At 41.2% G+C, this 11565-nt stretch overlaps 1 protein-coding gene across 1 annotated transcript in view; it reads left to right on the top strand.

The window, feature by feature from the left end:
• LOC112081112 (ecto-NOX disulfide-thiol exchanger 2-like) overlaps positions 1 to 4571 on the top strand; it is a 23678-nt gene extending 19107 nt beyond the window's left edge. The window contains exon 4 of the mRNA XM_024147155.1: positions 4470 to 4571. The gene's annotated coding sequence lies outside the window, so the exon portion shown is untranslated. The remainder of the gene's footprint in view (positions 1 to 4469) is intronic.
• The last annotated feature ends 6994 nt before the right edge of the window (positions 4572 to 11565 follow it).

An 11565-nucleotide genomic window follows, 5' to 3' on the forward strand; every position in this document is an offset into this window, starting at 1 on the left:
TGGTCGATAGATGTCCTCTGTCCTTCGAAATGTCCACTAACAACGACCGAGACACCGAAACGTTCCCAAAGCTAGAAAGTGCACAACAAAGAAATTCCTCAGAATCGCACTAAACGGATATAAATTGCTATAAAACGGTTCAAATTAACTACATTATGATGTTTTTAACAACTATAACGAGTAAAAACATGACCAGAGAAATATTGCTGGCTAAACAACGATTTGGAATGAGGCAAGTCCGATGTCCTTCACGCTTCAGGCGCGCGACGAGAAAGGGAGGTACCTCTACGTTTTGTTCTTTTATAGTGGCTGTGATTGTGCAATCGATTCCATTCAAAACGCGATGACGTACAGACACCCAGAGGAAGACGTAGGCAGTGTCGGTTTCTTCATAGCATTCACTGTCGCCTTAAAAACAGACTCCAGATCAGGGGTAAAAATTTCTGAAATCTGACCCCTGTCATGAAAAGTGCTGTAGATATTGTTCTGTACCACTCAGAGACAAAATTCCAACGGCTATAGAAACTAGAAAGTGTTTTCTATCCAATAATAACAATAATATGCATATTGTACGATCAAGAATTTAGCACGAGGCAGTTTAATTTGGAGACCCAAATATGCTAATGCAGAACAGCACCCCCTATAGTTCCAAGAAGTTAAAGGCCACCATCCTCCATCACAATAATCCACACAAACACTTAGTTGTATTCATGAGTTTGTCTTTCTCTGCGGTTTCACACATACAAATATAAACACAGAGTTTGGTGTCCTGGGAGGCAGGTTCACAGTGTCGTTCTGTGAACAAAAGCCCCATCCATATTTACCAGACTTTCTTACAGCTGCACATTGGAATCCATAGACTTTCTTTTTCGAAATGCAATATAATGTAATATCACACATTCCTCCATTTGGCATTGGTAGTTGTCACCTTATGTTGAATGGTACCTTTAGAAAAAGCCCTTAACAATGCTCCTTTCTGCTCTGAAGCAAGTTATTCAAACAGAGGATGCATCCCAAATGGCATCCAATTCCCTTTATAGTGTACTATACTATACATATGGGCCCTGGTCAAAGTAGCACCCTGCATAGGGAATATGGTGCCATTTGGACTTAAACAGGCTCTATTCATGAATGTCAGAGAACAGAAATCTCCTCTCAGTTAAATGAGATCCATTCGCAGCTGAAGGATTTATGAACCACAACGCCCTGCTTCATATTTCACTCAGGATGATGTTTATAGAAGATGACAATCATTTCACAGTTGGATTTGGATCAGCATACATCATGTTTGGTGGATGGCACTCGGTCTACATGCCGCTGCATATTTCATCTAGGAGATGAACCTGCTTGACAGAAAGTGAATGGTCTCATTTACAGTAGAAATGCTGGCATGTGCACACACATAGCCCTAGCTGGAGCCCTGCAAATAACACCAAAGAACATGCACTTCTCCATCAGCTATCTCTCTGACTCACACACATACATAAAAAGAACATGCACTTCTCCATCAGCTATCTCTCTGACTCACANCTCCATCAGCTATCTCTCTGACTCACACACATACATAAAAAGAACATGCACTTCTCCATCAGCTATCTCTCTGACTCACACACATACATAAAAAGGCGAGGCCACACCCTTGTACACTTTGCTCTCCCCTGCCTTCCCCATCTATCTCTCCAATCAAATTAGATGATTCTGAGAAGCCACTATTGATCTAGACACACTCTTTCCTTCCTTCCTTGCTTCCTTCCTTCCCTCTCTCCCTCCTTCTCTAAATCTCTGCCGAGGCCACAACTCTGGTGGCCTTATTCACTTCCCCCGGGGTTCATTAAGACCCCTCTGACAAAAAGAGAGTCCCTCAACATGGCCTGTCCACATACACACCAAAGGAGCATTTTGCCTCTGAGTGATGTTTACCATCTTCAGCTGCAGTGACACTGGGGAAGTTTTCATGCTTGATAAAGTTATCTATTGTGTGTTGTGAGTTATTGTACAGCCCTTGCTATTGATATGGGACCGTATGAAATTATTGCCTGGTACAATCTATGAATGTGTGGCTGCTCCATTGACATCAACAGGTGAGTGATAATTACACACACACAAACACTCAGATAATTAGTAAAACATTTGATTTCCTGTGTTTTATATATATTTCCACACCATTAGGTTGGAATAATACTGTGAAATCATACAAATTATAATATTTTCCTTTTAGTGTAAGAGCTGTTTGAAAAAAAGTCTGCCTGAAATTTCAGCCTGTTTTGTTGGGATGGGGTCTTGGCCTGCCTGATGACATCACCAGATGGTAAATGAGTTAATAGACCAATAAGAAAGACAGTTCCAAACCTCTGACAATAACAGCTAGATTTCAGTTTTCCCTTCCCCACGCAGACCACTCCCATACAAGTCCTAGCAAAATTATTGCTTGAGGAATTGCTCTTAGCTATTAAAACCTAGCGGAACACCTCGCCAACAGCCAATAAAATTGCAGGGCGCCAGATACAAATCAACAGAAATCTTATAAATCAAATTTCCAAACATACAAGTATTAGGCACCATTTTAAAGATAAAATTCTTGTTAATCCAGCCACAGTGTCTGATTTCAAAAATGCTTTACAGCGAAAGCTCCACAAACGATTATGTTAGGTCACCACCAAGTCACAGAAAAACCCAGACATTTTTCCCGCCAAAGAGACGAGTCACAAAAAGCACAAATAGAGATAAAATGAATCACTAACCTTTGATGATCTTCATCAGATGACACTCATAGGACTTCATGTTACACAATACATGTATGTTTTGTTCGGTAAAGTTCATATTTATATCCAAACATCTTAGTTTACATTGGCGTGTTAGATTCAGTAGTTCCAAAACATGCAGTGATATTGCAGAGAGCCACATGAATTCACAGAAATACTCATAATAAATGTTGATGAAAATACAGCTATTATACATGAAACTTCAGATCCACTTCTCCTTAATGCAACCGCTGTGTCAGATTTTAAAAAAACTTTACAGAAAAAGCATAATCTGAGAACGGCGCTCAGAGCCCAAACCAGCCAGAGAAATATCCGACATGTTGGGTAGTCAACATTATTCATAAATAGCATTAGAAATATTCACTTACCTTTGACGATCTTCATCAGAATGCACTCCCAGGAATCCCAGTTCCACAATAAATGCTTGTTTTGTTCGATAATGTCCATCATTTATGTCCATTTATGTCCAATAGCTTCTTTTATTAGGGCATTTGGTAAACAATCCAAAAGCGCGATCTGGTCCATTAGGACGAAACGTTCAAAAAGTTATATTACAGGTCGAAGAAACTTGTCAAACTAAGTATAGAATCAATCTTTAGGATGTTTTTATCATAAAAGTTCAATAATGTTCCAACCGGAGAATTCCATTGTCTGTAGAAATGCACTGGAATGAGAGCAACCTCTCAAGTGAAAGCGCGTGACTGAGAACGAGGCTGTAGGCAGACCCCTTATTCAAACATCTCCCATCCAGCCCCCCTTCACATGAGCAGCCTGAAACCACATTCTAAAGACGGTTGACATCTAGTGGAAGCCTTAGGAAGTGCAAAATAACCCATATCCCACTATGTATTCGATAGGGGTGAGTTCAAAAACTACAAACCTCAGATTTCCCACTTCCTGTTTGGATTTTTTCTCAGGTTTTTGCCTGCCATATGAGTTATGTTATACTCACAGACATCATTCAAACAGTTTTAGAAACTTCAGACTGTTCTCTATCCAATACTAATAAGAATATGCATATATTAGTATCTGGGACTGAGTAGGAGGCAGTTCACTCTGGGCACACTATTCATCCAAAAGTGAAAATACTGCCCCCTTGTTTATTTTTGAGCATTTTAATTGAAAACAATTATAGTAAGTAACTGTAACAATGTCTGCATTGGACCTTTAAGACTAACCCTAGTTGTCTGTCAAAGGTGTGATGGAGTCATAAACAGACAAATGTCTCTCAGCAGCCCTTCTACTCGCTCCTCCTCCAGCCCTGAATTAAAGCAGTTTTTCTCTCTCTCGCTCTCTTTCTCTCTTGCTCGTTTCCCTCTTTCTCTTTCTCTCAATTCAATTCAATTCAATTTAATGGGCTTCATTGGCATGGGAAACATATGTTTACATTGCCACAGCAAGTGAAATAGACAGGAGCCTGCTGGTATTAGTCTGGTCCTCCTGTAGCTTTCAGCACCGTCTTGTGTTTTAGGTTGGGCGCTCTGTGGTCACCTTGAGATATGGTGGGTTCCTTCTCCACCCCATCCCACCTCCCCCACTCTAGACACTGACCCAGAACAGACTGTACTATAGAGCAGAATAGAACATTGAAAACTCATCAACATGAAGTGCCTTCCTACCTGATTCCACTTTCTCATTCCTCTGCTCCTTCCCACCCGCCCCCTCTCTCTCTGGACGGTAAACTGGCCCCTGCATCCCCTGCCACAGTTGAGCAGATTGTGTCTGTATTCCACGCTGCTTCCAAACAAAAGGCATGGGACCATTTCTCGAAAGCTCAACGCAAGAACCTGGACATGTGGCGCAAGCAAGCAGAGGTTGGTCTTTTACTTTTTCTACAATTATTCACATCTTCTATTCATCTGGTGAAGTATAGTTTAAATGTGATTTAGTTGTTTATGTGACATCCTTATCTCCCTCCCTTTTTCTTCAACTACTTGTTTGTGGAGTTTATGGTGTTGTCTTTAGGGTATTAAACACTAGCTTCTGAATCAGGCTTAACACTAGCCTAAGTCTTAGCTTGTACAGGCCTAGGGAGTAAGGTAAACGCTAGAACTAGCCTACAAACACTAGCCCAAGAGCTAGTCTAATCACCCTGTGTGCTTGGAAAGTGGATAAGTCAAAATGTGAACATTAGTGGCATCACCATTTAAACCTACCAGTTTAAGCCTGCATACAGTGCATTCGGAAAGTATTCAGACCGCTTGATTTTTATTTGTAATACATTTGCAAACATTTCTTAACCTGCTTTTGCTTTGTCATTATGGGGTATTGTGTGTAGATTGATGATGGGGAAAAAATATTTAAGCAATTTTAGAATAAGGCTGTAACGTAACAAAATGTGGAAAAACTCAAGGGGTCTGAATACTTTCCGAATGCACTGTATATTTGGTAGCAAAAAAAGATGCAGTAGCTAACTAGCTGTAAATAGTGAATCAATCAATCAAATGTATTTATGAAGTCCTTTTTACATCAGCCGATGTGACAAAGTGCTGTACAGAAACCCAGCCTAAAGCCCCAAACAGCAAGCAATGCAGGCATAGAAGCACGGTGGCTAGGAAAAACTCCCTAGGAAGAAACTTAGAGAGGAACCAGGCTCTGAGGGATGGCCAGTCCTCTTCTGGCTGTGCCGGGTGGAGATTATAACAGAACATGGCCAAGAAGTTCAAACATTCATAGATTTATTTATTTATTTTTATTTCACCTTTATTTAACCAGGTAGGCTAGTTGAGAACCAGTTCTCCTTTACAACTGCCACCGGGCCAAGATAAAGCAAAGCAGTTCGACACATACAACAACACAGATTTACACATGGAATAAACAAACATACAGTCAATAATACAGTAGAAAAAAAGTCTATATACAGTGTGTGCAGATGAGGTAAGATAAGGGAGGTAAGGCAATAAAATAGGCCATAGTGGCGAGGTAATTATGATATAGCAATTAAACACTGGAGTGATAGATGTGCAGAAGATGAATGTGCAAGTAGAGATACTGGGGTGCAAAGGAGCAAAATAAATAAATAAATACAGTATGGGGATGAGGTAGTTGGATGGGCTATTTAGAGATGGGCTATGTACAGGTGCAATGATCTGTGAGCTGCTCTGACAGCTGGTGCTTGAAGCTAGTGAGGGAGATAAGAGTCTCCTTTTTCAGCGATTTTGCAGTTTGTTCCAGTCATTGGCAGCAGAGAACTGGAAGGCTAGGCGGCCAAAGGAGAAATTGGCTTTGTGGGTGACCAGTGAAATATACCTGCTGGAGCGAGTGCTGCGGGTGGGTGCTGCTATGTTGACCAGTGAACTGAGATAAGGCGGGGCTTTACCTAGCAAAGACTTGTAGATGACCTGGAGCCAGTGGGATTGGCGACAAGAATGAAGCGAGGGCCAGCCAACGAGAGCGTACAGGTCGCAGTGGTGGGTAGTATATGGGGCTTTGGTGACAAAACGGATGGCACTGTGATAGACTGCATCCAATGTTTTGAGTAGAGTGTTGGAGGCTAATTCGTAAATAACATCGCCGATGTCGAGGATCGGTAGGATGGTCAGTTTTACGAGGGTATGTTTGGCAGCATGAGTGAAGGATGATCCAGTTATTTGTAGTTGCTTTGTTTGCGAAATAGGAAGACGATTCTAGATTTAACTTCTTATGGCTGCAATCCCGTCACCGGGATCGATATGACAGCAGCCAGTGACAGTGCAGGGCGCCAAATTCAAAAAACAGAAATCTCATAATTAAAATTCTTCAGACATTCATTTTTCTTATATCATTTTAAAGGTAATATTGTTGTTAATCCCACCAAAGTGTCCGATTTCAAATAGGCTTTTCAGCGAAAGCACTACAAACGAATAATTATGTTAGGTCACCACAAAACCACAATAAGCACAGCCATTTTTCCAGCGAAAGATAGCTTTCACAAAAACCAGAAATAGAGATAAAATGAATCACTAACCTTTGATTATTTTCATCAGATGACACTCATAGGACTTCATGTTACACAATACATGTATGTTTTGTTTGATAAAAATCATTTATATCAAAAAATCTGAGTTTACATTGGCGCGTTACATTCACTAGTTGCAAAAACATCAAGTGATTTTGCATAGCCACATCGTTTCAACAGAAATACTCATCATAAATGTAGATGATAATACAAGTTATACACATGGAATTATAGATATACCTCTCCTTAATGCAACCGCTGTGTCAGATTTCAAAAAAACTTTACGGAAAAATAAACCATGCAATAATCTGAGACGGAGCTCAGAACAATAGCCAAATTAGCCGCCATGTTGGACTCAACAGAAACCAGAAAATACATGATAAATGTTTCCTTACCTTTGATGAACTTCATCAGAATGCAGTCCTAGGAATCCCAGGTCCACAATAAATGCTTGAATTGTTCGATAATGTCCGTTATTTATGTCCAATTAGCTACTTTCAAATTGTTTACCAAACGCCCTAACCAAAGTCTCAAAGCGCGTCCACTATAACGTGACGAAATGTTCAAAAGTTCCGTTACAGTCAGTAGACACATGTCAAACGATGTATTGATTCAATCTTTAGAATGTTGTTAACATACATCTTGAATAACGTTCCAACCGGAGAATTACATTGACTTCAATTGACCGATGGAACGGAGCTCACTCTCACGTGAACGCGCCAGTTCAATGCGTGGGCACCTCATGGAATTGATTACTCATTCCTGTCTCCTTCGGCCCCAATTCACATTGGAGTCATCAGACAAAGTTCTATTGACTGTTGACATCTAGTGGAAGCCGTAGGAAGTGAAAACCCATCCATATCTCTCTGTATTTTCAATGAGAGCTTGGTTGAAAATCTGGCACCCCCAGAAAATATCCAAACAGGAAGTGGAACTTCTCAGGTTTTTGCCTGCCATATGAGTTCTGTTATACTCACAGACATAATTCAAACAGTTTTAGAAACTTCAGAGTGTTTTCTATCCAATACTAATAATAATATGCATATATTAGCAACTATGACATAGGAGCAGGCCGTTTACTCTGGGCACCTCTGTGCACCTTTCATCCAAGCTACTCAATACTGCCCCTTCAGCCACAAGAAGTTAATTTTGGATTGGAGATGCTTAATGTGGGTCTGGAAAGAGAGTTTACAGTCTAACCAAACACCTAGGTATTTGTAGTTGTCCACATATTCTATATCAGAACCATCCAGAGTAGTGATGACCAGCAGGGTCAGATAATGAAAATCACAATGGTTGTAGAGGTTGCAACAGGTCAGCACCTCACGAGTAAATGTCTGTTGGTTTTTCATCGCCGATCATTCAGAGTTAGATACAGCAGGTGCGGTAGAGAGAGAGTCCAAAACAGCAGGTCCGGGACAAGGTAGCACGTCCAGTGAACAGGTCAGGGCTCCATAGCAGCAGGCAGAACAGTTGAAACTGGAGCAGCAGCATAACCAGGCAGACTGGGGACAGCAAGGAGTCATCAGGCCAGGTAGTCCTGAGGCATGATCCTAGGGCTCAGTTCCTCCGAGAGAAGAGAGAGAGAAAGAGAGCGAGAAGGAGAAAGAGAAAGAGAGAAAAAGAGAGAGAGAATTAGAGGGAGCATACTTAAATTCACAAAGGACACCGGATAAGAGAGAAGAAATACTCCAGATATAACAGACTGACCCTAGCCCCCCGACACAAACTATTGCTGCATAAATACTGGAGGCTGAGACAGGAGGGGTCGGGAGACACTGTGGCCCTGTCCAACGATACCCCCGGACAGGGCCAAACAGGCAGGATAAAACCCCACCCACTTTGCCAAAGCACAGCCCCCACACCACCAACCTCCTACCCTGAGACAAGGCCGAGTATAGCCCACAAAGATCTCCCCAACGACACGAAATCGAGGGGGGTGCCAACCCGGACAGGAAGATCACGTCAGCGACTCAACCCACTCAAGTGACGCACCCCTCCTAGGGGCGGCATGGAAGAGCACCAGAAGGCCCACTCAGCCCCCGTAATAGGGTTAGAGACAGAGTATCCCAGTGTAGAGAGGGGAACCGGCCAGGCAGAGACAGCAAGGGTGGTTCGTCGCTCCAGTGCCTTTCCGTTCACCTTCACACCCCTGGGCCAGACTACACTGAATCATAGAGCCTACTGAAGAGATGAGTCTTAAATAATGACTTAAAGGTCGAGACCCAGTCTGCGTCTCTCACATGGATAGGCAGACCATTCCATCAAAATGGAGCTCTATAGGAGAAAGCCCTGCCTCCAGCTGTTTGCTTAGAAATTGTAGGGACAGTAAGGAGGCCTGCATCTTGTGACTGTAGCGTACGTGTAGGTATGTGTGGCAGGACCAAATCGGAAAGATAGGTAGGAGCAAGCCCATGTATTGCTTTGTAGGTTAGCAGTAAAACCTTGAAATCAGCCCTAGCCTTAACAGGAAGCCAGTATAGAGAGGCTAGCACTGGAGTAATATGATACATTTTTTAAACTTCTTCGGGCTCGGTGTCCCTTCCACGGGACGGTTGAGCTAACGTAGGTTTATGCGATTAGCATGAGGTTGTAACTATCAAGAAAATTTCCCAGGACATAGACATATCTGATATTGTCAGAAAGGTTCAAATCTTGTTATTCTAACTGCACTGTGCAATTTACAGTAGCTATTACAGTGAAATAATACCTTGCTATTGTTTGAGGAGAGTGCACAATTTTGAACATGAAAAGTTATTAATAAACAAATTAGGCACATTTGGGCAGCCTTGATACAACATTTTGAACAGAAATGCAATGGTTCATTGGATCAGTCTAACACGTCGCACATGCACTGATGCCATCTAGTGGCCAAAATCAAAAMTGCAGCCTGACTGGAATAATACATTATGGCCTTTCTCTTGTATTTCAAAGATGATGATACAATAAAATACAAAAGAATGGTTGGTTTTTTCTTTGTATTATCTTTTACCAGATATATTGTGTTCTATTCTCCTACATTCTTTTCACATTTACACAAACGTCAAAGTGTTTCCTTTCAAATGGTACCAAGAAAATTGGAAATTGCATTTCCTTGCTTCAGGGCCTGAGCTAGAGGAAGGTTAGATTTTGGTATGTCATTTTAGGCGAACATTTTTGCAATTTTACGAAGATCGAAAAAAGCTGTCCTTGAAATATTCTTGATATGTTCATCAAAAGAGAAATCAGGGTCCAGAGTAACGCCGAGGTCCTTCACAGTTTTATTAGAGATGACTGTACAACCATCAAGATTAATTGTCAGATCCAACAGAAGATCTCTTTGTTTCTTGGGACCAAGAACTAGCATCTCTGTTAGCTAGCCAAAGTTACTTACAGTTAGTTAGCAACTGCTCCTGTACACTCTTTTGCTAGCTGATGAGGAGGTGTCTCCAGTTGTGTTAGCAAATGACACAATCCACTGTCAAGCATATTATTTGACTGTCAATGTAATAAACCCTGGCCTGAGTGCTAGGATCAATGCTAGGCTACACCTAGGCTCTCTACTTAGCTCAGTCCCAGAGTGGGTGCTCCGGTCAGGTTCAGATCCCGGACACTCACCACTCTTTTCTCTGAAGGTAGTCCAGCCCGGTGAGTGCTCAGTATCACTGCCAGAAACAAGGAACTGTCGACTCACCCTTTATCTCACCTAGAGTACTGTGGACCAGTATCTACTGTATGTATACAACACACCAACACACTACACTTTGTCAAATAGTGAGCAGATTACCAATATTCTGTTCAGTGCGAAATTGAGGTCATCTATCTTGAGATAGTCCCAGTTGGCATTCGTGGAAAAAGTACTGACTTGTCATACTTGAGTAAACCATAATCGAAAATGACTCAAGTAAAAGTGAAAGTCACCCAGTAAAATACTGCTTACTACTAAAATTCTACTACTAAAATTATTCGGTTTTAAATATAGTTAAGTATCAAAAGTAAATGGAATTGCTAAAATGTACTGAAGTATCAAAAGTAAAAATATAAACCATTTCAAATTCCTTTTCTTAAGCAAACCAGACGGCACAATTTACTTGTTTTTTAAAAATTGACGGGCACACTCCAACACTCAGACATAATTTACAAACAAAGCATTTGTGTTTAGTGAGTCATTCAGATCAGAGGCAGTAGGGATGACCAGGGATGTTCTCTTGATAAGTGTGTGACTTGGACCATTTTCCTGTCAAAATGTAACGAGTATTTGGGTGTCAGGGAAAATGTAGTTAAAAGAGTTAAAAGTATATAATTTTCTTTAGGAATGTATTGAAGTAAAAGTTGCCAAAAATATAAATAGTAAAGTAAACTACAGATACCCCCAAAAACTACTTAAGTAGTACTTCAAAGTATTTTTGCTTATGTACTTTACACCACTGCCAGTCGGTAATAGATAGATCGTCACGGCCCAGCCCGCCTGTGGGAAAAACAACCTGCGTTTTCCTAGGTTACCCCATTGGCTCACAGCAAAAACAACATTTACAAAAACGTAAATTACAAAACTACATTTAAGAAAAGTACAACATGTCTAAAGATGACTTTTCAACAATGCCTGCTCCAGAGCATTCTCACTAACATTACTTCGAAAACGTAATATTGTAGGGCTTCCCTCATGGCCCTTTACATGACGCTGCTAGCAGCCACGTGAGTGAGTGCTAGCTAGCTACCGACCGTAACAAGTCATTAAGCAAGCCAAAACCAATAACACAAACAGACTATACAGCTACAAGCAGTGAGTGGAGTTACAAATGGACTGTACTAAACAAGCTCCATTTCCAGACGTGGGAGCATTGCAAACCGTAGGTCAGGATTTTTTATATWTTTTTTACATTAAAC

Source organism: Salvelinus sp. IW2-2015, linkage group LG6.2 (assembly GCF_002910315.2).
Source record: "Salvelinus sp. IW2-2015 linkage group LG6.2, ASM291031v2, whole genome shotgun sequence".
Lineage (NCBI taxonomy): Eukaryota > Metazoa > Chordata > Actinopteri > Salmoniformes > Salmonidae > Salvelinus > Salvelinus sp. IW2-2015.